The 24,627-nt window shown below is 38.2% G+C and overlaps 1 long non-coding RNA gene across 1 annotated transcript; it reads left to right on the top strand.

Annotated features, from left to right (window-relative positions):
* The first annotated feature begins 23,621 nt into the window (after nucleotides 1–23,621).
* LOC108954255 lies at nucleotides 23,622–24,416 on the top strand. The gene is made up of 2 exons (XR_001980007.2): nucleotides 23,622–23,776; nucleotides 23,968–24,416. It is a non-coding gene; the product is annotated as an uncharacterized LOC108954255 (long non-coding RNA).
* Nucleotides 24,417–24,627: the final 211 nt, after the last annotated feature.

Here is a 24,627-nt window from a genome sequence, read left to right as displayed (position 1 = left end):
AGCTACTAGCTACAAAGGTACAAATTCATTTCTCGAAAAAGAAAGAGCAATCAGTAAAGCCGTAAAGATTTTCGGAAAGAAAGTTATCTATGTAGAAAAGGGAACCATTTCATGTTAACGTAAGGAAAGAGTTAAAAGAATAGCCATTTTAACATTCTAGAGGCCCTCTTTTATGCTGCATTGTGTATTGATTGTAGGGTCACCATCTGTGCATGGTCCCATCCTTTGAGACCTCATTATTATATTCATCATGAAGAAGATTATTCTCATGTGAATCTCTAAATGTTGCGGGTTTAACATTCAATTAGGTTCCAAACCATCGTATGGGATGAAGTAAGAAGAGTTGAAACCAGAAGGCACGTACGCATGAAATTTGTACACATCTATTAAGAAGCAAAGGTCTTTGTCGGGTTAGGTAATTCATGCGTTAAGAAGTCCAGATCTTTTAGGCTTTGTGCGTTGACTTTGCAACCATCAGATCATAAGTTATACACAATAGAATAGACATGTGCCAGGTCAGAAAGTCAAGGTCTTTTGGAGTTTCATGTGCGGCGGTTTTTGGATCAGTAAGCGTTGTGAATGGTTCATGGAGCAATTTTCCAGCTTTTTCTTTTTTGACTAACAGGCCTAAAACTTATAATGCAATGTAAGAAATGGCAAATGGAAAAGGAAAATATAACCAAACGTTGAGGAGGTGGTGTGAAGAGCTAGAAAGTGTTGATACACAAACACGACACAAAGCTCCTCATTTTACACCGCACTCTTCATCTTCCACCTCTCCTCAAATGCTTGGAAGACATCAGTCCAAATTGCTTCTATGAAGGAAGGATTAGGCCATATACAACACCCACCACGAATTAGGAGTGCTACAGTCAGAAAACCCGAGCAAATATATAGTGACTAGCACTGCAAAAAATGCGTGGGACAAGCAAATCAAATAATAGATAGAAGGAAAGAAAAAAAATTGGACACTTAATTTACATAGATCGGTTTGAATATTGATATCTACGCTTACATGAGAGCAACACAAAATTTCACTGAAACAAGCGATATAACGGAGACTACAATCACTTGGAGCATTCAAACACTCTCTCTCAGTGTTTCCCAACTTCTAATTAGTTCCAATAACTCACTTGGTGTTTAGCCTCTCACAATTTCTCTAATCATAAGAACTTAACTTGCTAAATCATTATACGGTGTAATTACAAAGAAATTTCCTTACGCTGAGAGCTCCAACATTGCTTCAGGAAAGCTCAACATATCTCACTTCCAAGAGGTCCATTTATACTCGTCCCGTCATCATTGCACTTTTTCTCTCTTTCTTCTTCCTTCAATTAATATGCAAATAGAAGGAGACAAACAAAGCAAACATTCCTTTATCTTCTTCAATTTCTCTTGCACCTAACAGGTCAGATCTTCTATGTGTGACAAGATGAAAGTCTTCTTCTGCACCTCTTCATTTATAGAGGTGTGTAAGAACAAAGAAAGTGAAGCTTCCATTTATGTGAGCCCATCATTTCATTTACGTGCAGCGGTCAACAAGAAGAAAAACAAAGACTTCCGCTGGCTGATTTCTTCTTAGAACAGCGCGTGCAGAAAAATTAATGTAAGAACGAACAAAATCAAAGGCAGAACTTAAGACTTTAATCGGCTAGACGTGTTGCCTTTAATTTGGATCATCTTCATTTAACCACCTCAAATTCAACAGATATTTTAATAACTAGCCTTCATTTTCTTCCCTATTTAACCGTAGCCTATTAATGCATTACTATTTTCATGAGAACAGTATTTTGCTATTGGCACCCCCACCTCATGGAAAGCCCAAGAATGTAGCAATTAAAAGGAACAGAGTTTAGCAAGCTTTGCGTCAAAGTCAATCACGCAGTTCCAACGATACGAAATTGTACATTTTGTCCAACTAGTGAACCTTCCCAATCAGCAGCATTTAATAAATAGGAAATTGGTGATCCTTAAGAAAAGGTTCAGTGAATGGACAAGGAAAATGACAGAAATAGAGTAACCAAGCCATTTATATATGCCTCAAGGTTGATTATCAACCTCCAAACAAAAACAAAAAGAAATATGGGCTCACCAAATTAGAGACACTAGTGCCTCTTCTACCTTCCTTTGCCTTTTGCCTGGTGCTTTTAGTCATCATTCCATCGTGTTCAGTTCCTGCTTATGCCTCCATGTTAGAAACGCAAGCCCTTCTCATATGGAAATCCAGCCTTCAAAAACAAAATCAATCCACCTCTTCTCTATCGTCATGGACTCTTCCTCCTCAAAATGCCAGAGACTTCAACGCAACATCGGCGTGTCCATGTGGGTGGTATGGCATCTCATGTAACCAAGCCAAGAGTGTGATTGGAATCAATCTCACCAGTTCAAATATCAGAGGTACACTTAATGAGTTCCCATTCTCGTCTTTGCTGTGTCTCGCCTATGTAGATTTGCACATAAATGAACTCTTCGGCTATATTCCGCCTCAAGTCGGTCTTTTGACCAATCTCACCTACCTTGACCTCTCCTTCAATCAACTATCTGGGATAATACCGCGAGAAATTGGTGAGCTCACGAAGCTCAAGGTGCTTGACCTTGCCTTTAATGAGTTGAATGGCTCTATCCCTGATGAAATAGGTCAATTGTGTTTGTTGAATGAGCTTGCCTTGTTTTCAAACCAGTTGGATGGATGCCTTCCTTCTTCCTTGGGTAACTTGAGCAGTCTCACGAGGCTATCCATCTCTAACAATTCATTTTCCGGCTCTATCCCTCTTGAAATGGGGAATTTGACAAATTTGGAGGATATTGACATGGGTGGTAACTCCATGAAAGGGCCAATTCCTCCCACTTTTGGGAAATTGATGAAACTGACAGAATTGCACCTATATTGTAATAAACTTACTGGTTTTCTCCCACCAATGCTTGGGAACTTAAAACTTCTCCGTGAACTCAACCTACACCGCAATAATCTTTACGGTTCAATCCCCTCAACATTAGGCAATTTGACAAAGCTTACCCTTTTGTATCTACTTGACAACCGCCTTTCTGGCTACATTCCCGATGAGTTAGGAAACCTTCGAGCTATGATCCAGTTGAAGCTAAACCATAATCAGCTCATTGGTCGCATTCCTCCTTCTTTGGGAAATCTCACTTACCTGCGATATCTATTACTCCGCAATAATCAACTCTCAAGTTTGATTCCAGGATCCTTAGGAAATCTTCGAGCTATGCACCACTTACATCTGGATGCAAATCGACTCACCGGTCCCATTCCTTTTTTTTTCAATAATTTGACTAAACTAGTTGATTTATCACTCCACCACAATCAACTTTCTGGACAGTGGCCAATTGAAGGTTTCTCAAATACATCATTGTCAAGTATTAATTTATCCAACAACAAATTTGGAGGCCCACTTCCACTTCCATCACCCTCCACAAGATTCTATTCGATTGAAAAAAATAAAATGGAGGGGAAGATCTCTTCTTCCATATGCATCGCCACCGGCCTTTTATTGCTCATCTTGTCTAATAATAACTTAATTGGTAGCCTACCTGAGTGCTTATCAAACTGTAGCATTGGTTTATTGGTTTTGAACTTGCGAATGAATCATCTTTCGGGTATAATTCCTGAAAGATTTTCATTGCAAAGTAGCTTGAGAACTCTTGACTTAAGTCAAAATCAATTCGAAGGTACATTGCCACAATCCCTTGTCAATTGCAAAAACCTAGAAGTTCTAGATTTCAGCAAAAATAAGATTGAGGATAATTTCCCGGTATGGGTCGAAACACTACCTAAACTAAAAGTTCTTATTCTAAGGTCCAACAATTTTAAGGGTCGTTTGGATTTTCTAAGGGTAGCCCATCTCTTTCCTAAGTTACACATTTTGGACCTCTCGGACAATAATTTCACTGGTCCTTTACCAGCCAATTTGATAGTGAAACTTCAGGGGATGATGAGTGCGCAAATTGGGCGAGAGCCACAAGACAAGTCATTGTACATGAGTTATCCAACTGGTATAACAACCTATGAGGATTCCGTGAAAGTGATCATGAAAGGAAATGAGATTCTACTAGTGAGGATCTTGACCATTTTCATAACCTTAGACTTATCTCTCAACTCTTTTGAAGGAAACATCCCGGATGTTATTGGACATCTTCAATCTCTCGTAGGGCTCAACCTTTCCCACAATCACCTCATAGGTTCCATTCCTCCAACCCTTGGAAACTTGACTAATCTTGAATGGCTAGATTTATCTACAAACAAGCTTAGTGGGATGATTCCTAGAGAACTAGGTGATTTGACATTTCTCGGGTATTTGAACCTCTCAGAAAACCAACTCATGGGTTGCATACCTCAAAACAAGCAATTGAGCACATTCACGAGCGACTCATTTCGTGGAAATCTCGGTCTACATGGAACCCCATTACAAAGCACAAGCCATAATGATACTCAACCTTCTCCACCACTTCTAGCATTCTTCCAAGAGGACAATACAAAAGAGTATGCAAATTGGTTTGATAGGAAAGTTGTGGGAATAGGTTATGCTTCCGGAATCGTGATTGGAATCTCCATAGCTTACATTTCATCGGAAATTGGAAGACCCAAATGGCTTGCGAGAAAGGTGAGAAGGATGGAGAGAAGAGTAGCCAAATGGATGAAGAAGCCAAAGTAGAATGTGATTATATTTCATGGAGGCTCATGAAATTATGGGGAAGTGTTCCCTCTTAACAATGTGCAATATAGATCGAATACATCTTTTGTGGGATTGAAATGCAATTTCGCATATGGATATTCATATCTTTTGTGTTATCATCTTCTTCTCTAAGTGCAATTTATGTATTGGGTCGACTGCTAGATAAACATGAAAGAGATCTTTCAAAACTCGCGTTGCATCATTAGCCCCCTATACGTCCTTTTCTAGTTCGCTGTATGCCATTCTTATATCCCCTTGGAAAACAAAGAAAGATGAAGAGCTATCGAAGCCATTTAGCCCGAAATTTAAGGATTATTAATTCTGTCATTGTTCCACTCCAAATCAAGCGGCATCGCCGGGTCACTCGACCTCAAGCGGCGACGTGAGGTCGCCTGACCCAGGCGATGCCCGAGGTCGCCCGACCTCAGGCCACCTCAGCTGAGGTTGCGCGACCTCAGGTGAGGCTTCTTGACGGCCAGATTTGGCACCCTAGCAGCCAAGCGTCGCCCACCGCAAAGAAGAAGACAAACGGCGAAGAAGATGGGCGGTAAAGAAGACGATGAACAGTGACTCGGAATCGCATCTCCAAAATGGGAATGCTCAAAGCAGCCCCTCCCTAGCATTGGGCTTTCAGCATTGGGGATGTTGGCATTGGGCAAATGAGCACTCAAAAACACATGCCAAACACAAAATATTTTCCCCAATGGGCTTTGGGAGTCCAAAGCCCCTTGGGAAAGCTAAACCAAACAAGGCCTCAATGCATCTCTCACCTAGTATTTGCATAAGAAATAAATGGAAGGAGGCATCCTTGTCTTAAGCCGTTCCATTTACTAATAAGTTATATATGAACATCATTGATTGGCTAGATTCTTCATCTAAATTATTAGCACTTATTTATAACGTTATGTACATTTATTTGTATAAATATGTGTGATTCTCTTTATTTCTTTTCATCATCTTCACAAATATAATTCGATATGAGTGGTCTCTTTGTAATTTAGCAAATAAAACTAAATACTTTTTGGAAATAATATGCTTTCCATTTCTAAGACAACATATCAATTTCCAACCTTACTTGGCCATTTCCCGTCAAGAGCATGGACAGTGTAACTACTCAGTATATGAAGTTGACTCCGAATTATTGAGCTAGATTAATTATTTAATTGTATTTTATTAGTGCTTCGCAGACAATCACAACCATCAATTGCATATCCAAATGAAAACTTGTCTTTGGAAATTGATCGACGTCTGTTTTTTTAGCAATCCCCAAATTAATTTAGTAACTTCCAATGCTGCTTCAAATAAATGTAAGTATCGTTTTTGTTTTCAACGAAATTGATGAATTTCTCTTGCAGTAGCACGAACCAAAAATGAATACACAGAAACAGTACACTCTAAAAAGGTTGGACCAAGACAGAACATGCGAGAAGATAATGCCACGAAAAATAAATATTAACACCAGATAGCATAAGAAGAAGAGTCGATTACAGAGAATCCGCCCACACAAATAAGAATAAAAATAGGAAGCATATCCAAGTCCTCCATTAGAGACCAAATCCAAGACACCCGAGTGAGGCATTATAACCTCACCCACTTATTACGAAGACTGGAGTCTGGCAGATCTCCAATACATTGCCATACATCCGGGTGATATTTCATCTCCCAAAGTCACGCGTGCAACGTCTGTATCGTATTCAAATGAAGCTATATGGACCCCAATTCTTCAAGGGCTAGTAGAAGAGGTTGAGGGTGGTGGTCGGGAACGAAGGGGTTCGGGAGAAAAATGGGAGAGGCCGGAGTGTCGCCTTCGGGAATGTCGCACCTGGGAACGTCGCTCCTGAGAGTGGCGGGAACGAGGCCTCTGAAATTGGAGGGAACGTCACCCCTGAGAGTGGCGGCAGTGGCGGCAACGTCCCTCCCGATGGCGTCAGCAAGTTCGGGATGTTTGGCAACCGTAGCAGATTGCGAGCTGCTTCGCACCAACCCGTGCCTTCTGATGCGAGGGCCATCCCAAGTGCCAGAGCGAAGGCCGCGAAGAAGAATCCACTTTTGGAAGTCATTGATGCCTCTTGTTTTGATTATAAAAGTATATGCGAGCTTACAGGATTGATAGGAGCTTCGGACTCACGAAGGAACAAGTGCAAGGTCGATGGTAAATAAGGGAAAGAGGGAAAGATTTTGTGTGCGGGTGCGTTGATGGCCATTGTTGACTTCTAGAAGAAAGTCGGCTTTCACGGGAGAGCACATGCTTTTCCAGATTATTAAATCTGACATGTACATACTATGGTCATTAATTGAACAATTAATTGCTGATTATATCATGTATCCAGCAAAAAGGTCACTAACTATATTATAATTTTCTGCCAAGTCCCCTCTATATCCAAATAAAAAAGTTCATGCTAGTACCGGCGATATCACATAAGATGGCTAACATCCACATTAGTAATTTCTTGTCAAAATTGATTGAATAAACTCAACTAATACAAACGTAAAAAGTTCAAGGCTAAATTTATCATTTTTTTTTTTTTTTTTTGGGTAGATTTCCCTACAAACGATGAAGATTTTCAATTTTCTTAGATTTCGTTATTTGATCATGAAGTAGGTCTTTTCAGCTTACTTTGGATCTTTGGTTTTTGTATGTAGGAGATATTCATCGGAGCATCAATAGAGAGCAATACAATTAGGAAAAATATATAGCAGCAACTATATACTAAAACTTTACGTTTTTCTAGCACATATACTAAAATTGTACTTGTTAACACCAAAAGTCGAGCCCATGGGCTGTTAATAGTCAATAAGGCCCATCGAGCTTATAATGGACACATCGAGCCGCGAGAATTCAGATATAACAACAATCGTAGTTACCGACGACTTGGCATCAACTACCATTTGGAAGGAGACCAATTACCAAAGCACTCGATATCAAATTCTTCATGGATGAGACGATACAGCTACTGAAGGCACGCCGAGTATTCTGGAATCAATTGAAATTGAAGCAATAATCGTCAGGGTAGTTATTCACTCTATCTGGCTATAAATGGCCGAAGAGAAATCGTTGTAAAGGGATTATAAAATTTTGACAAAGAAAACTATGTTATTTTTCTAGCTTAAGCATTTTGTACAAGTTATTTTTTATCTCAAATTTACTGTCAAGCACTTTAGATTTATTATTTAATTGAATAATTCTCGCCAATTGCTTCCTTTTCAAAACAACACAAAACTCGATACCCAAAAAAACCAAAGAGCAAGCCTTCAGTGAAAGATATTTTGTTCGAGAACATTCTCAGCTAAATAGTACTCTTTAGGCTAGAATGTTAAATCACAATAACTATAGAAGAGGATTTATTTAGGAGACTCTCAAATGTGTCAGGATCGTAGGAGTGGACATTATGGATCCTCAAACTAATTCTTATATGTATGTCATTTTTCAATTTGATCCTTTAAGGTTGAGCAATATGACCATGTGAAAGGGTAGATTTGATCAAACTGTGAGGTCCCATTGCCACCTCTGGCACAAAAGTTCACAATACTAAATGGAGAAGCATATATACTAACCTAGATCAGCCTTTCGATGGTACATGAATTAGCCATTAAACTTAATTATAATTGGTAACACAAGTTTTGTGAGTAGTTTTATTGAGTTGTGCCGAAGGTAACTATGGCAGATCTAGCTTAATCAATTACAAAATGAATATACAAAAAATACATCACGAGGTTCAGGAAGTTCTAAAAGAGGTGTCAAGCTAATACGGTCAATAGACAATATGTCATGATTAGCCCGAAGTGGCTGAATTTCAATTAATACAAAAAATATGGTAAAGCCAAGTATTTACTGCAGCGAAGGTCCTTTCTTGAGACTGACTAATTTATGATTGAGAGTGACTGATGCTGCAGTAGGTACTTGACTTGGCTTTCGTCCCCCTTTCGCATTTCTCGTGCAGCTAGAGATAGTTTTCTCAATCTTAGCGAAGAAAGCTTTCCCCCATCAATTGTTTTGTCAATGAAACCAACTCCTTTTCTTTCCATTCCTCGATGGCATTGTCTTTCATCAAGATTGAGATTTCACTTTCTGAATGATCACTTTCCTAACCTCTCTAAAAATATAGTTTCGAAAAGGAAAAGTAAAGAGGAGGAAGATCTCAATATATTTCTTACCTTTCACCCAAAAAAAAAAAAAAAAAAAAAAAGAGGGAGGAAGATCTAAGACAAATGAATAACTATACATGAAAATAGACCCATCTACGTTAACTCTCGTGAGAGGCTGCTTTTCTTTTGTTTTTTTAATTTTTATTTTATTATATTTGTAGGCACATAATGCATTTATGAATAGTATTTAACATCAATTTGTCATGACTTTACTTGATATAAAAAGGGTGTTGTTAACATATTCACATGACACTTGTTTATTTTTATTTTTTTTTTGGTCGTACACAGGACACTTGTTAACTATACCTAATAAAAACCAATTTTTTTAATTTTCAATGCATTGTTTTTTCTGCGCTTTCTATGAGAAATAGGCTCAAGAGTCATGATAAGAAATGATTTAATTCATTTGGTGATATATAATCCAATTAATAACTCCAGTCACTTAATTGAAATCCTATTAGTGTGCATGAATGGAGAGCAATATATATTGCAAGTATGTCTTAAAGAACGGAATTAATTTAAGATGCAACCCAAATTGCAGTGAACACCTAGCCCTAAAATCTCTCCCTTTGAACACTAAACTCGACTCTCGAGAATATCAAGAGGGTAATAGTTGCTTTACTCCCCCAGAAAATCTACGAGAAAAACTTAAGATGGAAAAGTCATCTCAATGATTTTTCAACTTATTTATGCACACAAGTTATGAATATCAAATTAAAAGACTTTTTTTTTTTAAGGTTGAATTCCACACTTGGTGAAGAAGATTGATGACGTTGAATTAAAAGGCTTCGGAACACCAAAAGATATAGGATTAGTAAATTTACTCACATGACAAATTAGTGCAAAATTACAAAACACGACATATATAAATTCTCGATTAATATATTACACAATTAGTTTTCTAGTTTCATTATTTATTTAGCTTTCTTTGTCATAGAATTAGCCTATGTGAGAGATCAAAGCATTTAAGAAAATGGAGGTGGTTGGAACAAGAATTCTCTATCATGTCCATTGATATCAATAATCTATAATTAGTAATTAAATATCGTTTACTAATCAAGAACTTAAAGTAGATTTGTGCAAAGCCCGGGTAAGACTACTTGGTTCCGAAAATGAATCCATTTATGACTAATGACTAAAAAATCCGTATATTCTGACATAATTATGATATAAATCGTGTTTAATTCAATATAATTATACTTTGTTAAATCCGACAGCACAATCAATAAATCCAACCGCTTACGTGCAACAAATCAGAAATATATCATCCACTAACAAATACTTACATATAAAACTACCCAAAACGGCATGTACTTGCCCTCGTTTAACATCAACCGAAGCAGCCGGGCTAGGCTCCACCTCCACGCTTCTTCTCGTCCCCAGCACCGGGGTCTCGCTGGAGCCTTCTCCGGTCTCTGACGAACGGCAGCAGAGAAGGTTCCACGGGCCCATCTTTCGTGTCAAGATAGATGCACGAGCACAGGTCGAGAGACGTGAAAAATGCGGCGGCCACGCCACGACCAACCCACCGAGCCACCCCATCGAGCGTCTCGCAGGCAGGGGTACAAGCGACGCCGCCTGAGTTCTGGGCCTTGGTCTGTCCGAGCCTTTCGACCCGCTCACGGCGGCCTTTGCAGGGGCACCATCGGTTGGCGCATCTCCGATGATGAGGATGAGGATGATGAGAATGACGAGTCATTGAGGGTTAATGTTAAACGGAGAGCATGACGGCGCTATAAAGGGGAACTAGAGGAATCTGATCGGAATTAGGTTTTAATACGACGTGTTGTAGCTTCTAGATCAAACACCATCAACTACCATTACTAAAAATACGCTCTCTCCTTGTATTTTCAGAAAATTATAAGCAGACATAGTTTGATATTACCAATGACATTCGTGTACCATTATTGTCCACGTTCGTTCATGGAGAAAAGTGTGAATATATAAGATACGAATTAAGCCCTTTTTTCTTAGGTTAGCCCTAATATTATTCGAAATGAGAATATTATGGTCTTCCCGAATTTTAAAAAGAAAAGGTTCTTACTTTAGGCGGTGGGTAATGATTATTCCGAGATGTGGGTAAAGGAAAGAATTTTTATTTTTTTTTTTTTCTTTTTTGGGAGGGGGGGGGGGAAGCTTATGGATAGAACCCTAACAAATAGCGGATTCTAAATCCATACAATAATCAAGCGACACAAATAACATCTAGAAATAGCAGCTTTAATTTTGAGGAAATTGGAGCAAATTAGATCGTGTAGTGGATATAATGAGTGACCAATTTTAAGATGAATAGGTTTCAGATCATGAATTTAGAACCCATCCTTTCAAAGTCGTTCCTTGCCTAGACCAAGCTGTCCTGTTGCAAGATCAATCCTAGAATGTGCATAACTTCAAATGATTTAACTATTATTCGGGAAAATGTACCATTTGAACCTTTTAGTGGTTAAGGCATTACTGGACTTCATAAACTTCGCAAGTCCGAAACCCTATCCAAGATATCTATCTTTCTTTCAAACAAATTAATAAAATAAAAAAAAAAAACTCACAATTGGTCAAGGCCATTTCCCGATTATTCATCCAAGAACTTACTCAGTGAACCGGCCTGGAATTTATTAGGTAAGACCAGTTTGGTTCGATTTCCATAGTTGACCAGTTTGGTTGTTTTTTTTTTTTGGTGACCAAAGACGCCACCACATGCCCCCGTGCCCGAAAGGCTCCTAAGGACCGGGCCCCTATACCTCGGGAAAGACTAGCATAGCAACCCACCGCCATGACCCCCCACTTAAATCACTAGCAACGCAAGGTTTCGAACTCTTGATCTCAGCGATGAGGGAGGGATTCTCAACCAACTGCATTATCTACAAATGGGCGACCGGTTTGGTTGTTAACCCCTAGCCGAAACTTTTTTGAATGTCAAATCTGTAATGATGTCAATATGTTGAACTATGGTAAATCCTATTACCAGTGGGGGAAAAGACATTATCGGCAGTAAACACATGATACAGTTTGCAGAATTATTGTTTCAAAATTAAATGCTTAGACCATTAATTAAGTAGCGGATAAAACTCAGGCCCTTCTTTTATCAATCACACGATGAAATTCTCCCAAAAAAAAAATGGGGAAAAACACACGATACAATGCAGCCATTCCCCTGTGAAATGCATTGCCATAGAATATTGTTTTAACACCCTCACTCAACATTTTCCCAAGGAACAAAAGATCGAAGAGAGAATCGGGTAAAGAATGGCTTTTCATTGTGGCAAGGATAAAATAGAGATGTTTGCTTATTAATGGAGCGATGCTTTGCCTGTTTTCCAATGTAGGAATTGAAAAGGATACGGCAAAATAGAAGAATTTCACCCTAGAAACTTACAAAGCAAGAAGTGAGAGACCATTTGTAGATTTTGTATATACTTTTTCTCCTTGCAATCTTGACATATTATATATTTCTTTGGCGCTTCCTTCTTTCTACAAAGTGCATAAAGCTTCAATGATAGTTATTAAATATAGGCCGGAGCTGGAGTACAACTATTTCTATCATAAAGAAGACTAGTTTCTACATCAAAGTTGGAGGATCGGCTAGCTTATGGTTTCTTTTCTTCTTTTTTTATAATTTAAAATTCTGATATGCGAAAATTTCCTAATACAACACGTAGCTATATCCGAAAAAAAAAATAATATGACTAAAAGATTTTAACTCTCTCTCTCTCTCTCTCTCTCTCTCTCTCTCTCTCTCTCTCGTATATATAATATATGTGTATATATCGGTTCTCTGTCATGATGGTGATTGATGGTTGATATAATTAACCAGCTTATTATGGTGGTCGCAATGAGACAAGTGACTACCATTAGTCGCCCTTTTCATTATAGATCCTGGGTTTTTCGTCAATTGGTAGGGTATTTTACTTTTTTCTATCCGATCATGAACTTATGTTCATCAAAAAATAGAAAAAATTTACAGTTTATATGATAGGTTATAGCCATATTCATCTTTACGACCGATTTTCTCCCAAATAAATTATAAGAATGATAAATTTGAATGATTTATATATTGTTATCGTATTGTATCCTTCCCTATTATATATGATTATGACTTTAGGGTTTATCTCCTCAAATGTATATTGGTACATGATTTTATCCCCGTACAAGTTTCTTCCTGCCTCGACAATATTTCGGCGTCCTCTTTTCTCCCGTTGTAGTTTCATTTGCTAGCAGGAATCTCTCAGAATTACTAAAGAGAAGGAAAAAGAAGAGGAAAAGCAGAGTGTATGGAAACAAAAGTAGAACATTTTGACCCGCAATTTCTCCTGTATGTCTACTTTCATGCAAGTAGAGTTACATGTAGCAATTTCTCCTCTTTTCACCTCTTTTCTCCGGTAACTTTATCGACAACCTCTTTGGGGTCTATCCAAGGAGGAAATCCCCACTGCATTCCTTTCAATTTTCATATAGTCAATGCCTTTTCCTAACACACTAATACTCAATCCACACAACTTTTTTAAAATGTATGGATAGATTGCCATTTATCCGTGAATAGGAGACGGTCTTGAGGTGAGGTCACCGTTTTGTTTGTATCATGATGTTTTATCTCGAGTGATCACTTATCTAATGTGTGGCAGAATCATATTTCTCACACGCAGAAGAGGCAATCTACTTACTTTGAGTTTATAATAAAAGCAAAACCAAGCAGATTGAAATACGGGGGAAAAAAGAGGAATACAGATACATGAATCACGTTACATCCACTCCCCGAATGACTGAAAATTTCACTAGAGATAAGGGATGTGACCGAGATTACAGCTACTTGATTGATCATTAAACACTACTAGTATTTTCTAGGTCCCTATTATTCTCAATAATCTCACAAACAAACCCTTCGAAAGAGTTCTCACATAAACACTCTAATCTCACAAAGAACTTTGCAAATCCTCGTAAAACAATTTTAAAATTATGTTATATATATATACAGAAGAGAGGACAGACGTTATTAGATCCAGAGAGCTTCAACCAAAGGCCGGCAAGCACCGCAGCAAGGGAATTGGAGCCCGGTGAGCATTGACCAGAGGCCGCTAGACCTCAGCAAGGCAGGGTAACGCTGCTGTCAACAAGAGGCAAGGTGAGGCGACACCAAGTGACCTAAGGCGAGGCGAGGTGACCCAAGGTGAGGCAAAGTAGAGGTCATGTTATCCCAGCAAGGCAACAGGAGTGTAGCGCGACCCCAAGGCAAGCAACGCCTAGGCGAGATTTGCTCATGTCATGACCCCAAGCAAGGTGACTCAAGGTCATGCAATCCCAGGCGATGGCGAGGCGACCCCAGGTGACCAATGATGGGGCGATGCGAGGCAATGCTGAAGCCACGCCACCCCAGGCGACAGCCATCAAGATCGTGCAAGCCCAGGCATAGTCACCATTCATTTGAGCTAGCTTTAGCCCTTGCGTTGATGTCCTCGTCCGCCGATCAGATCTATTTAGCTTTTGAGGGTGAGGTTAAAACTGAAATTTCATTAGCTTAGTGAGGGAAAAGTTGAAAGAAATAATTCATTAAACCCCTGAAAAGACATTTTCAGAATGCAGCCCAAAACTGGATCCAAGTTGCCTTGAGTTTTTAAGCTTACTTGAGATTATGTTATCAAACACCGATATTTTAGCTCAAGACCCTTTGGAGGTCCGAAACTCTTTGAAAATGTTGTGCTAAACAAAGTGTACGATGCCTACAGCATAATTCTGTTTGGTATGTTTTCAAGTTGCCCGACAAGACTGCATAAACCCGCTGTACCACCGAAATGCAAACTCAAAATGACGCTTCTCGTGCCCCTTGTTAATAATGCCTGACTCCACCTCCATATGTCTGGACATACACAGTCGACCGATTTTGTCGCATAAAGTGACAAATAATGCCAAACAAATAAATTACGCTCGGCAAATTTACATGATTCGCCCGGTGCACCCACTAAAGTCAAGAAGGATAAGATATTTCACATGATATTAAAAAAATTACAACCTCTCAAACAGATGCTATAAGTTTCCCAAACTCCAATTATATCTAATAATTCTCACAAAAATAAATGAATATAACTAGATACCCATTCTGGAAAAAACTCTTTTCGAAGCTTTCCGAGGCTTTCTAAAGGTCGATCACAAATTTAGGTCTAAACAATGTTGCATTTTTTAATGACTCATGCTTACTTTATGTTTTTTATTGAAATAGAGTAAGCTTTCATCATTTAGAAATTCTCTGCACAGAACGGATTAGGTGGTCAACCACATTTGACTTGTCTAGATTGAAATTCAAATGAGATTATATATGACTAGCGCTAACTAAATGGGGAGAATTAGTATATTTTTAATTGAATGCCTTATCAAATGTCATAATATATAGTTTCTCATTACAACTCTATACAGCACATAAATTTCCGCAAAAAAATAAAATTAATTAATTATGATTTTACCGTATGATACTAAGTAACCTGCAAACTAAACGGGCTAAAAGCTAGAATTTATACAAAACATTGGGTTTTGCTTAATGAGGTTTAATAAATGATAAATCAGTAAGCTTTTAAAATGTTAAGCAGATGAGAATAAAAGTAGATTTCTTACACGACGAAGTGAATGAGATGCATTTTATGAAGGAATAATTTAATATATTAATGATATGTCAATAATTAAGCATCGTCGGTTACGTCTGATACTAATTTAATCATCAATTTGGCATTCTTTTCTTGCAAATAAAGGTCAATAAGAGCAGCATCCCTCCCTCCCTCCCTGAGGTCCAAAAATCAGCAATAGTCTGCACGCTTTGTGTGAGAGGTGGGCAAAATAGTCACGATAGGAAGTGATATAGTGCATTTGGTGATAGATAATCCAATGAATAACTTCAGTTATTTTATTTAAATGGTATAAGCGTGCATGACCAGATACTTATATTTGGAAAAAAGTGTCAAAAAAGTCCTAAACATTTTTACTTAGTGCCGATTCAATCCTTTCCGGTCAATTTTGACCGGATTTTGCTGATTAGATGCCGGCCAACCAACGTTCTTTGATCGATGCGACGTTGACAAATTTTAATAATATTTTAATATTTTTAAATTTTTTATTTTATTTTCTTTCTTTTTTTTTTTTCTTTTTTCCTTTCCCTTCTCCAACTAGTCGCCGGACCTCGTGACCGGCCGAGGCAACGACTAGTGAGGTTGACCTCGTCGAACCTTGCCGGTGGCCACGAGGGCGGCCTCGCACCGGGCAACGAGGCTCGCCGATGCCACCAGGCCACAATTCGGCAAGGTCGAGCCTCGCTGGCCATGGGTGAGGCTCAAACTCTCCAAATCCAATGAGGGCGAGCCTCGCCAACCTGGTGCTAGGTCGCCCTCATGGCCTAGGCGGCGCGGCAAGGCTCGCCCTAGCGACCACTAGCAAGGTGGCCGACAAGGGTGAGTGAGGTTGACCTCGCCGGCCGTCGCCTCGGCTAGTCGCCGAGGTCCGACAACTAGCTAGAGGAGGGGAAGGGAAAAATAAAAATAAAATTCAAATTCAAATTCAAAAATATTAAAATATTATTAAAAATTGTCTACGTTTCTGTGCCACGTCAACCAGCTGGTGTTCAATCGGCAAAATCCGGCCAAAATTAGCCGGAAATGACTGAATCAATACTAAGTAAAAATGTTCATAATTAAATTGGCATAAATACAAAATGTTTAGTACTTTTTTTTAACACTTTTCTCCTTATATTTTGCAAGTACGCCATAAAGCGAGGAATTAATTTAAGAGGTAACCCACTAAAATGTCTCTCTTTGAAAACTAAACTCGAGAATATCAAAGGATAATACCCCTTTTTACTTCCCAAAAAAAAATACAAAGATATTAAGATGAGAAAGTCATCTCAAATGATTAAGCTGATTATTTATGCAGACGACATGTATTTTTCCCACAGTAATGTCCACAAGTTGAATAAACATTCTCCATGATGTCCAGGTGATATCAAATGATCTATGATTAGAAACCGAACATCGTTTCTTAATCAAGAACTTACAAGTGAATTCGTGCAAAGCACGGTCGAGACAACTAGTCGGTTCTCAAAATTGTCACGTATAACTATTGATTTGAAGAAAGTCATTCGTTTTCCGACATTTTGATGATGGAAATTGTGCTAAATGAAGTAAACGTATACTTTATTAAATCCGAAACACAATCAACAAGTCCAATACTTACCTACAACTAATCCATGTACAAATACGTACACATACCAATAACTATAATGGCACGCACTCCGAGCATACATCTATTTTACTTGCTCTCGTTCAGCATCGAAAGAAGGGGCCGTACTTGGCTCCACCTCAAGCTCCACCTCAAGCTCCTCCTCATCCTCCGCACCGGCTTCTTGCTGGAGCCTTCCCTGGTCTCCGATCAGTGGCGGCAGAGAAGGGTCCTCGGCGTCATCTTTCGTGCCGAGACGGATGCACGAGCATCGCTCGAGAGACGAGAAAAAGGCCGTGGCGATGCCACTGACGACCCACAGAGCTACCCCGTCAAGCTTCTTCTTGCATGCAGGGGTACAGGCGACGTGGCTCGAGCTCTGTGCCTCGGCCACCGCAAGCCGTTCGACCGGCTCGCGACCGCCCGTGCAGGCGCACCATCGGGTGACGTGGCTCCAAAGAGGAGCATGATGAGAATGAGGATCCATTGATGTTACAGTGATGTGGAGTGCACGATGGCCATATAAAGGACCGGGGTGATCTGTTTGGAATTAGGTTTCAATATGACATTTTGTGGCTTCTAGATCATACACCATCAACTACCAGAACTATATATATTATTTCTTCTATGATAAGTTTTCTTTTTCTAAGAGAACAATGGGGCCGTAGAGAAAGTAAAGATCAAAGATGTGATATGAAAGTAAAACATAAGATATGACTATTATTGGGTAACACTTTCGAACGAGAATATTACGGTCGGCCCGAATTTTGAAAAGAAAAGGTCCTTACTTTAGGCATAGGCCAATTTTTATTCGGAGATATGTAAAGGAAAGAATATTTCTTTTTGGAAGCTTATGGATAAAGCCCAAACAAATAGTGGATTCTAAATTCATACAATTAAGTAAAATGAACATTATTTGGGATTGATATATTATGTGAACAATTTGTAATATAGTGATCACAGCTTTATAGATTTTTTAGATAGACCAAAATATTTATCTTTTTCTTGAACAAAGTATAAAAATAATAAAGCTAAAAACCAGTTCTAATCTAGAAACTAAAATTGGGAACCGAGCCAATCGAGACGGTTCCCCAAATTTTTTACCCATAAACCTACCTAGTCCCCATGTGAACCGACTTTGAATCAATTGGGTAAGGCTAGTTCGATTGAGTTCTGCAATTGAATCCACTCGGCTATTCAATCCTAGTAAAAACTTTTTCGAACGCCAAAATCTATAACAAGAGGGGGGAAAAACCTCAGCGGCATCACACACTTGAGATAGTTTGCAGCATTAATTTTTATAAAATGTTTAAACCGTTAGTTTAGTAGTGGATAAAATTCAGGCTCTTCTTTCCTTGACCACACGATATATTTCAGCCATTCCCATTAAAATGAATTACCATAGAATATTGTTTTAACGCCCTCACTCAACGTTTCGCGCGGAACAAAAAGAGAGAATGGGGTAAGGAATGGTTTTATTGTCTCTCAAGGAGAACATAGGAAGGTTGCTTCTGAATGGAGCGATTCTTTGCCTATTTCCAATGTAGGAAATGGAAGAATTTCGTCCTAAAAAGTTATCGGGGTAAAGATAGGCTGAACCTGGAGGACAATCCATTCTATTTCCACCATTGGAAAGGAAGAGCTCCTAAATCGAATTTGGAGGATCGGCTAGCTTATAGTTTCTTTTAAGGTTGTGGTTTTGTTTGCACCAAAATTAACTAGGATATTGATATGGATAGACACGTGACTAGAATATAAGTTATTTTTAAACACGTGAGCAATCGTCGATGTCCATGAGTAATGTTATATACATCGATGACCACAAATCTATAGTTTAAATATGATGGCGTATGGTTGACAATTATGAACGTCATAGCAAGATTGGTTGGAAAAGATATCAATTAGACAGAATCATTGATTGAGACTCTGAATGGGGAAGGGAAATCTTAGAGCCATGAGATGGCTGTGGTATTCCAATTTGAAAATCGTTTGTGGAAGAGATAGTCAAAATTCAATAGATCATGGGGAAAAAGTGAAGTTAATGGGATGATTGTCCAAAATATACCAAACATATTGCATGGCGACCATTTGAAGAATAACATTTTACTTGTACCAATTTAGTTTTAAATCTTTTAAAAATTTGCTAATTTAGTAAACCTTTCAATTTTGTTAATTTAGTCATAAATCTCTTAACGACTTGTCAATTTAGCCATTTCAATCAATTTTGACCTAAAATTGCTAATGTAGACGTTGGTTAGCCACTAGCCATTCTACGTGGTATTGTTGATGGTGACATGAACAATTTTTTTTTTTTTTTTCATTTTTTAATTTGTTCCTTTTATTTTTGTTTTTACTTTTCTTTCCCTTTGGCCTGTGGCCAATAATCGGTTAACTTGACAAATTTTAGGATTTAATTATATTTTTGAAAGTTTAAAGACTCAATTATATTTTATTGACAAGTTTTAGAACTTTCAATACATTTATCCATATTATTATTTTATCCGAATCTTTGTTCTAGGAATTAGATGCAACCTAATTTGAATATTTTCATCATCTTGAAAACCATGACTTTGGCAATCAGCATACGGCGGTCGGCAGTGTGCCCCCTCGTTCTGTCCTCTACATCGATTCTCCGTAGAATCGTGATTCGTGGTTGAGAGAACCAGTCACCGTTATAACGGTTGCCTTCACATTATAGAACTAGGGTTTTTGAGCTGTTTATCTAAACTCGTTGTCCAATTACAACAATGTCCACAAAAAAACTTTAAACACTTTATAGGATATGTATAACCATATTCATCATTATATCCGATATCCTTCCAAATAAATAATATAAGAAATTTGAAGGAGTTTGTCCATCTAATCATATTATATCCCACCCTATAGTACATCACCCTTTATCCAGGCGTCATAAAAAAGCCTAATGGAGAAAATTGATGACTCGGGGATTGTCTCCTCGAAATGTATGTCGATACATAATTTTATCACGTAACGAGTTTCTTCCTGCCTTGAAAATCAGTCCTCGAGCTCTTATTCTCAAATGGTAGTTTCATTTACCAATAGGGAATCTCTCAGATTTGCTAAAGAGAGAAGAGGAAAAGAAGAGGAAAAGCAGTGTGTATGGAAACAAAAGCACAGCTTTGTTGACCCGGGATTTCCCCAGTAATTCCACTTTCATGTAAGTCTACAAGTTCTGCAAAGAACAGATCCTCTTTGTCAATGCTTTTTCCTAATGCTCTATCCACACAACTTTCAAGAATACGTGGATAGATTGCAATATAAACGTGGATAGAATTCGGTCTTGAGGTGACTTCACCATTTGGTTCCGATAATGGTGCTCTATCTCAGGTAGTCGCCCATTGATTGCTGGAATTTCAATGCCCGAAACATGTGTTCTGGTCTATCTAATATGCGGCAGAATCCATATCACCATGAACTCAAAGTTGACTAAGAGCCATGGGCTCAAAGTATCAACCTTATATTCCACTATCAGATTGGTCCAATCTACCATGTGATCACAAATAAAACGAATTCAATCAAGAATTTCCTCAACATGCGATGCTAAGGCAAGCACTCACACCAAATCATCGGCAAGATGTCCTCTCTTCCTAGCCTTCCATTCTCACCATGTGATGACCGCCCATTGGATTACCAAAAACAAAGTCACAGCTTAATCATAAAAATTCCCCTAACAGTCCGTTAATTTCCCACCAATGTTAAGGCTGAAGTTTCTCGGCCCCGACATAATTGCGATTGACGATTTCACATGCCGTGGTGACTTGATTAGAGGCCCAAAAAGTCTAATGGGACTTGAGATGGACGTCTTGTCTCTCTAGGAAACTCTAGTACGTTGCTAAATTGGTTTTCGATTGCCCAATGAAGAGCCGAAGACAGAGACAACTTAATGTCCCCTCCATCTTCCCGGTATCTCACAAGCAGACAGGAAGAATAAATGAAGGGACGCGCTGAAATTCCCTTTGTTGCGGTGGAACGTTTTCTTATTCTACTCTTCGTTTCCTGTTTCTGAAATTCGGTTCACGAGTGACTAACAATTAGTTAAAATAAAGAGAGATTATCAAAAAAGTGTTCAACCTATTCGATTTGTGTGAATTAAGTTCTAAATCTTTTAATTTAATCAATTTAGTCCTAAATATTAACGATTTGCCAATTTAATCCTTCCAATAAAATTTGACTAGAAATTGCTAACATAGACATCAGTAGCATCGCATGGGATGGCCAGTACTAACATGAATAATTTTTTTAAATTTTTTCTTTCTTTATTTTCCTTTTTCACCTAGCAACCCTCATCGGCCATTAGGCAAATCTTGCAAGGCCCTCGCCAGTCCTTGCCCAAATGACCACTAGGCGAGGGCCGCAACACATGCCACACTTCGTAGTAAAAAAAAAAAAAAAAAAAAAAAAGAGAAGAAAGAAATAAAATAATAAATCAAAAAATTCATATCATTTTTAAAAATTGTAAAAAACTATAAAATTTATTCATGTTAGTATCATTCATCATATGTGGCACTATTTACATCCCTGTCAGCAATTTTCTCCAAAACTTGGCTAGAATGAATAAATTAACAAATCATCAAAAGGTTTATAAGTAGAATAGCCAAATTAAAATATATAAAACTAAATTGGTACAATTGTAATGAATTTATGACTTTTTTTTATTTATCATTTTTCGTTGAAATAACATCGGTGTGGGTTTGGTCACTAGTTTATGAACCTACTTAACGGTTAGGATTCAAAGAAAACATTCCGTAAAACTTGTGAAACATTTATGGTGAAATTCAGAAGGATAATCATGGCAGTCGTCCCTCCTCACTTTTATTTAATAAAAAAATCTAAAAATTAGAATAGCAAAAGTATACGATGAACGAAAAGATGTTCCAAAAGTTCATGCGCACGACAAATGGCTTTTATTGGTTACCCTAATTGATAATAACTAGCTCATTCTCCAAATCAATAATACTTTTCTAAAGTTTATTCTCCACCGGCCGTGACCTTTAACTTTCATATAGTGTCATCGATTTCATTAAAGCATTTCACACTGATTTTGGGATTACGTTTTGACCAACACTAAAGATATTCACAATGCTTATAAAAAGCTAAATGTAAAAACTTGCTAAATTGATTAGAAGACTAATTTTAATAAATATTCTCAATGAGAATAGATCATCTTTAATTAGCCTGATTTCTCTAACTTTTTTTTGCGCGGCGGAATCCGAAACATTCCTGAGATACAGTTATCTTGGTCAAAGCTAAAATAAAACAAGTCTAAAATCTATGACATCGGTTCACATGATCTGTCTTCATTCATGGGCATCTTTGACATTAGAGGCATAAGAAAGAGAATTCAGTTTTTGGTATTATTCTTTTCTTCTGCTTCAGTTGATCATTTAGCTTTATTGTTGATAAGCTTGAACCGACCTGGAATCTCTAGATAAGGGACGGTTGAACCAAGCAACCTTCTTTTACTTTTTCTTTTTATTCTTTTTCTTTTCGAAAACTCAAGGGGTACGAGTGCATATACTCGATTATCAGAGAACTCGTGAAACAATTTGCAAAACTCACAATTAAGTTATGTGTAGATCTTTGACCTGTGCAGATCACCTAACCCAGAACAGTTGGTACGTGATTTTTGAGATTTGAACAAGCAACTTTCAGTTTTTGAATTGAAAAGATTTATGACACAATTGACAAAATTGACAATTTTATGACTGAATTGGTAAAAGTCCAATAGATTTTAGACTTTTTGGATAATCTCTAGAATAACATAACTATCAATGCTACACATCAATAAGCGGCCCGTTCCAAGTGGGTTCAATTCTAGTATTTAAGCGGTCATCTTATGAAGAGGATTTCTCGTGTTGTATATGGAGTTGCGGTGTTACAAACCGCCACGTATGATATACTAAGGTCCTCGTCGATGTTACTCTTGAGCTCTGGAGCATATCGAGCTGCTAGAATGTCGTTATACTCAAGAAGTCCACTCTTTCGGCTTCTACTGGACAAAAGAAATGAAAATCATATTATACTCGATCTTTCAGAGAGCTAATATCAAGCTACCGCACATAAAACCATTTGTCATGGACGAAGCCATGTCAGATCCGGACAAAACAAGTGTAGATATACGTCTCTAAAAAATGCTAATTATAAACCATATTAGATTATTGAATGTTGAATGTGTGTACGATGATCGATGGGTTTATTTGTATACTGATTCCAGTATGACACATCTCTCCGAAACTAAACCAATCTTTAATGTGTGTGTGTGTGTGTAAAATTACTCTTTCATTATGCCACCGACAATCTCCTGCCGTGCAAGCAGAGACTTAACGCCCTCATCGACCCAAGATTTAATCCTATATCTTTCTTAGCTTTCCTCTCTTTGGACTTTGATTCCTTTCGGTCGTTCTCTCATAATGATACGCCAATAATTTCTCTGTGAATCTTCGATTCGATCCCACCGAAATTCTCTATGCCATAGTCTCCGTCAATGATGTCTCAAGCTACCTCGGTTCACACGTACTTTAGTTAACTTTAACAAGTGCTCTATCCAACTCTCCCTGTCTATTTAAACCATCCATCCCTACTATTCAGCATCAAGAAAGACAGCAAAGATGGCCAAGATCACAACCCTTTTCTTGACGTCTCTCCTCCTACTCTGCACAATCTCATCCTGCTTTGCTCGCCCCGAGCCAGCGTTTCTCGATGTTACTCCGGTCGACACTAAACATGCGGTGGGTTGTTCATTTACATTGGATTTTAATAACCCTATTGGCCCGAGTTTTCAAGGCTCGACCTGTCAAAGTTTTTATTCAAGTTATTGCTATTACGTAACAAACTAAACGTTTTAGAACAGTCATGTGTGCATCTGAACATTTGTGTGGGTAAATTCCGTCTTAGGCGTTTTGTATTCTCTATTTTGCAGGGTGTTGAAACCAAGCGTGATGATGAGTTGTTGGACGACAGCTGCAAAGGTGTTGGGGAAGAAGAATGCTTGGTGAGGAGGACTTTGGCTGCCCACATCGACTATATCTACACCCAAAAGCATCATCCTTGAACTTAATTTCCTTTGTTGGTGATGGGAAAAAAAAAATGAAAGGTTTGAACAGTTTAGTGCGCCTCTACTTTGTTGTGAATTATGAAACATCTACTGTGGTGGGAAATTAGCTCATCACTGAGAGCGGATTCCGAGGGAGTCTACTTCTGAGAGTTCGTTTATTATTTGCAAACATACGTATCTTCAGCCCTACCAATCTCTTTTGAGATTAGTTTATTGAGTGCCTAGCAATCATGTTTTTTCTTCTTCTGCTTCTTTTGTTGTGTAATAAGGTTCTCGAGTTCTAATAGTGAAAGAGGTAAACGATTGCTTTGAGCTCAACAATATGACTTCAGTTACCAAGTTATAACCGAAGGCATATAAGTAAAGAACTGGGATCTTCTAAATTTAGATGGAAGTTCACATGGCCGCGGATTCGAGACCCAGAGAGATGTTGAAAATTCTCGTAAATATGGATTTTGTCAATCTCAAATACTAGATAGGGGTGTGGGTTCGACTCCGACTTTCTATAAAGAAATTGAATAAGTA

This window comes from Eucalyptus grandis, chromosome 8, assembly GCF_016545825.1.
Source record: "Eucalyptus grandis isolate ANBG69807.140 chromosome 8, ASM1654582v1, whole genome shotgun sequence".
In the NCBI taxonomy this organism is placed as follows: domain Eukaryota; kingdom Viridiplantae; phylum Streptophyta; class Magnoliopsida; order Myrtales; family Myrtaceae; genus Eucalyptus; species Eucalyptus grandis.
This window is presented reverse-complemented; position numbering and strand designations above follow the sequence as displayed.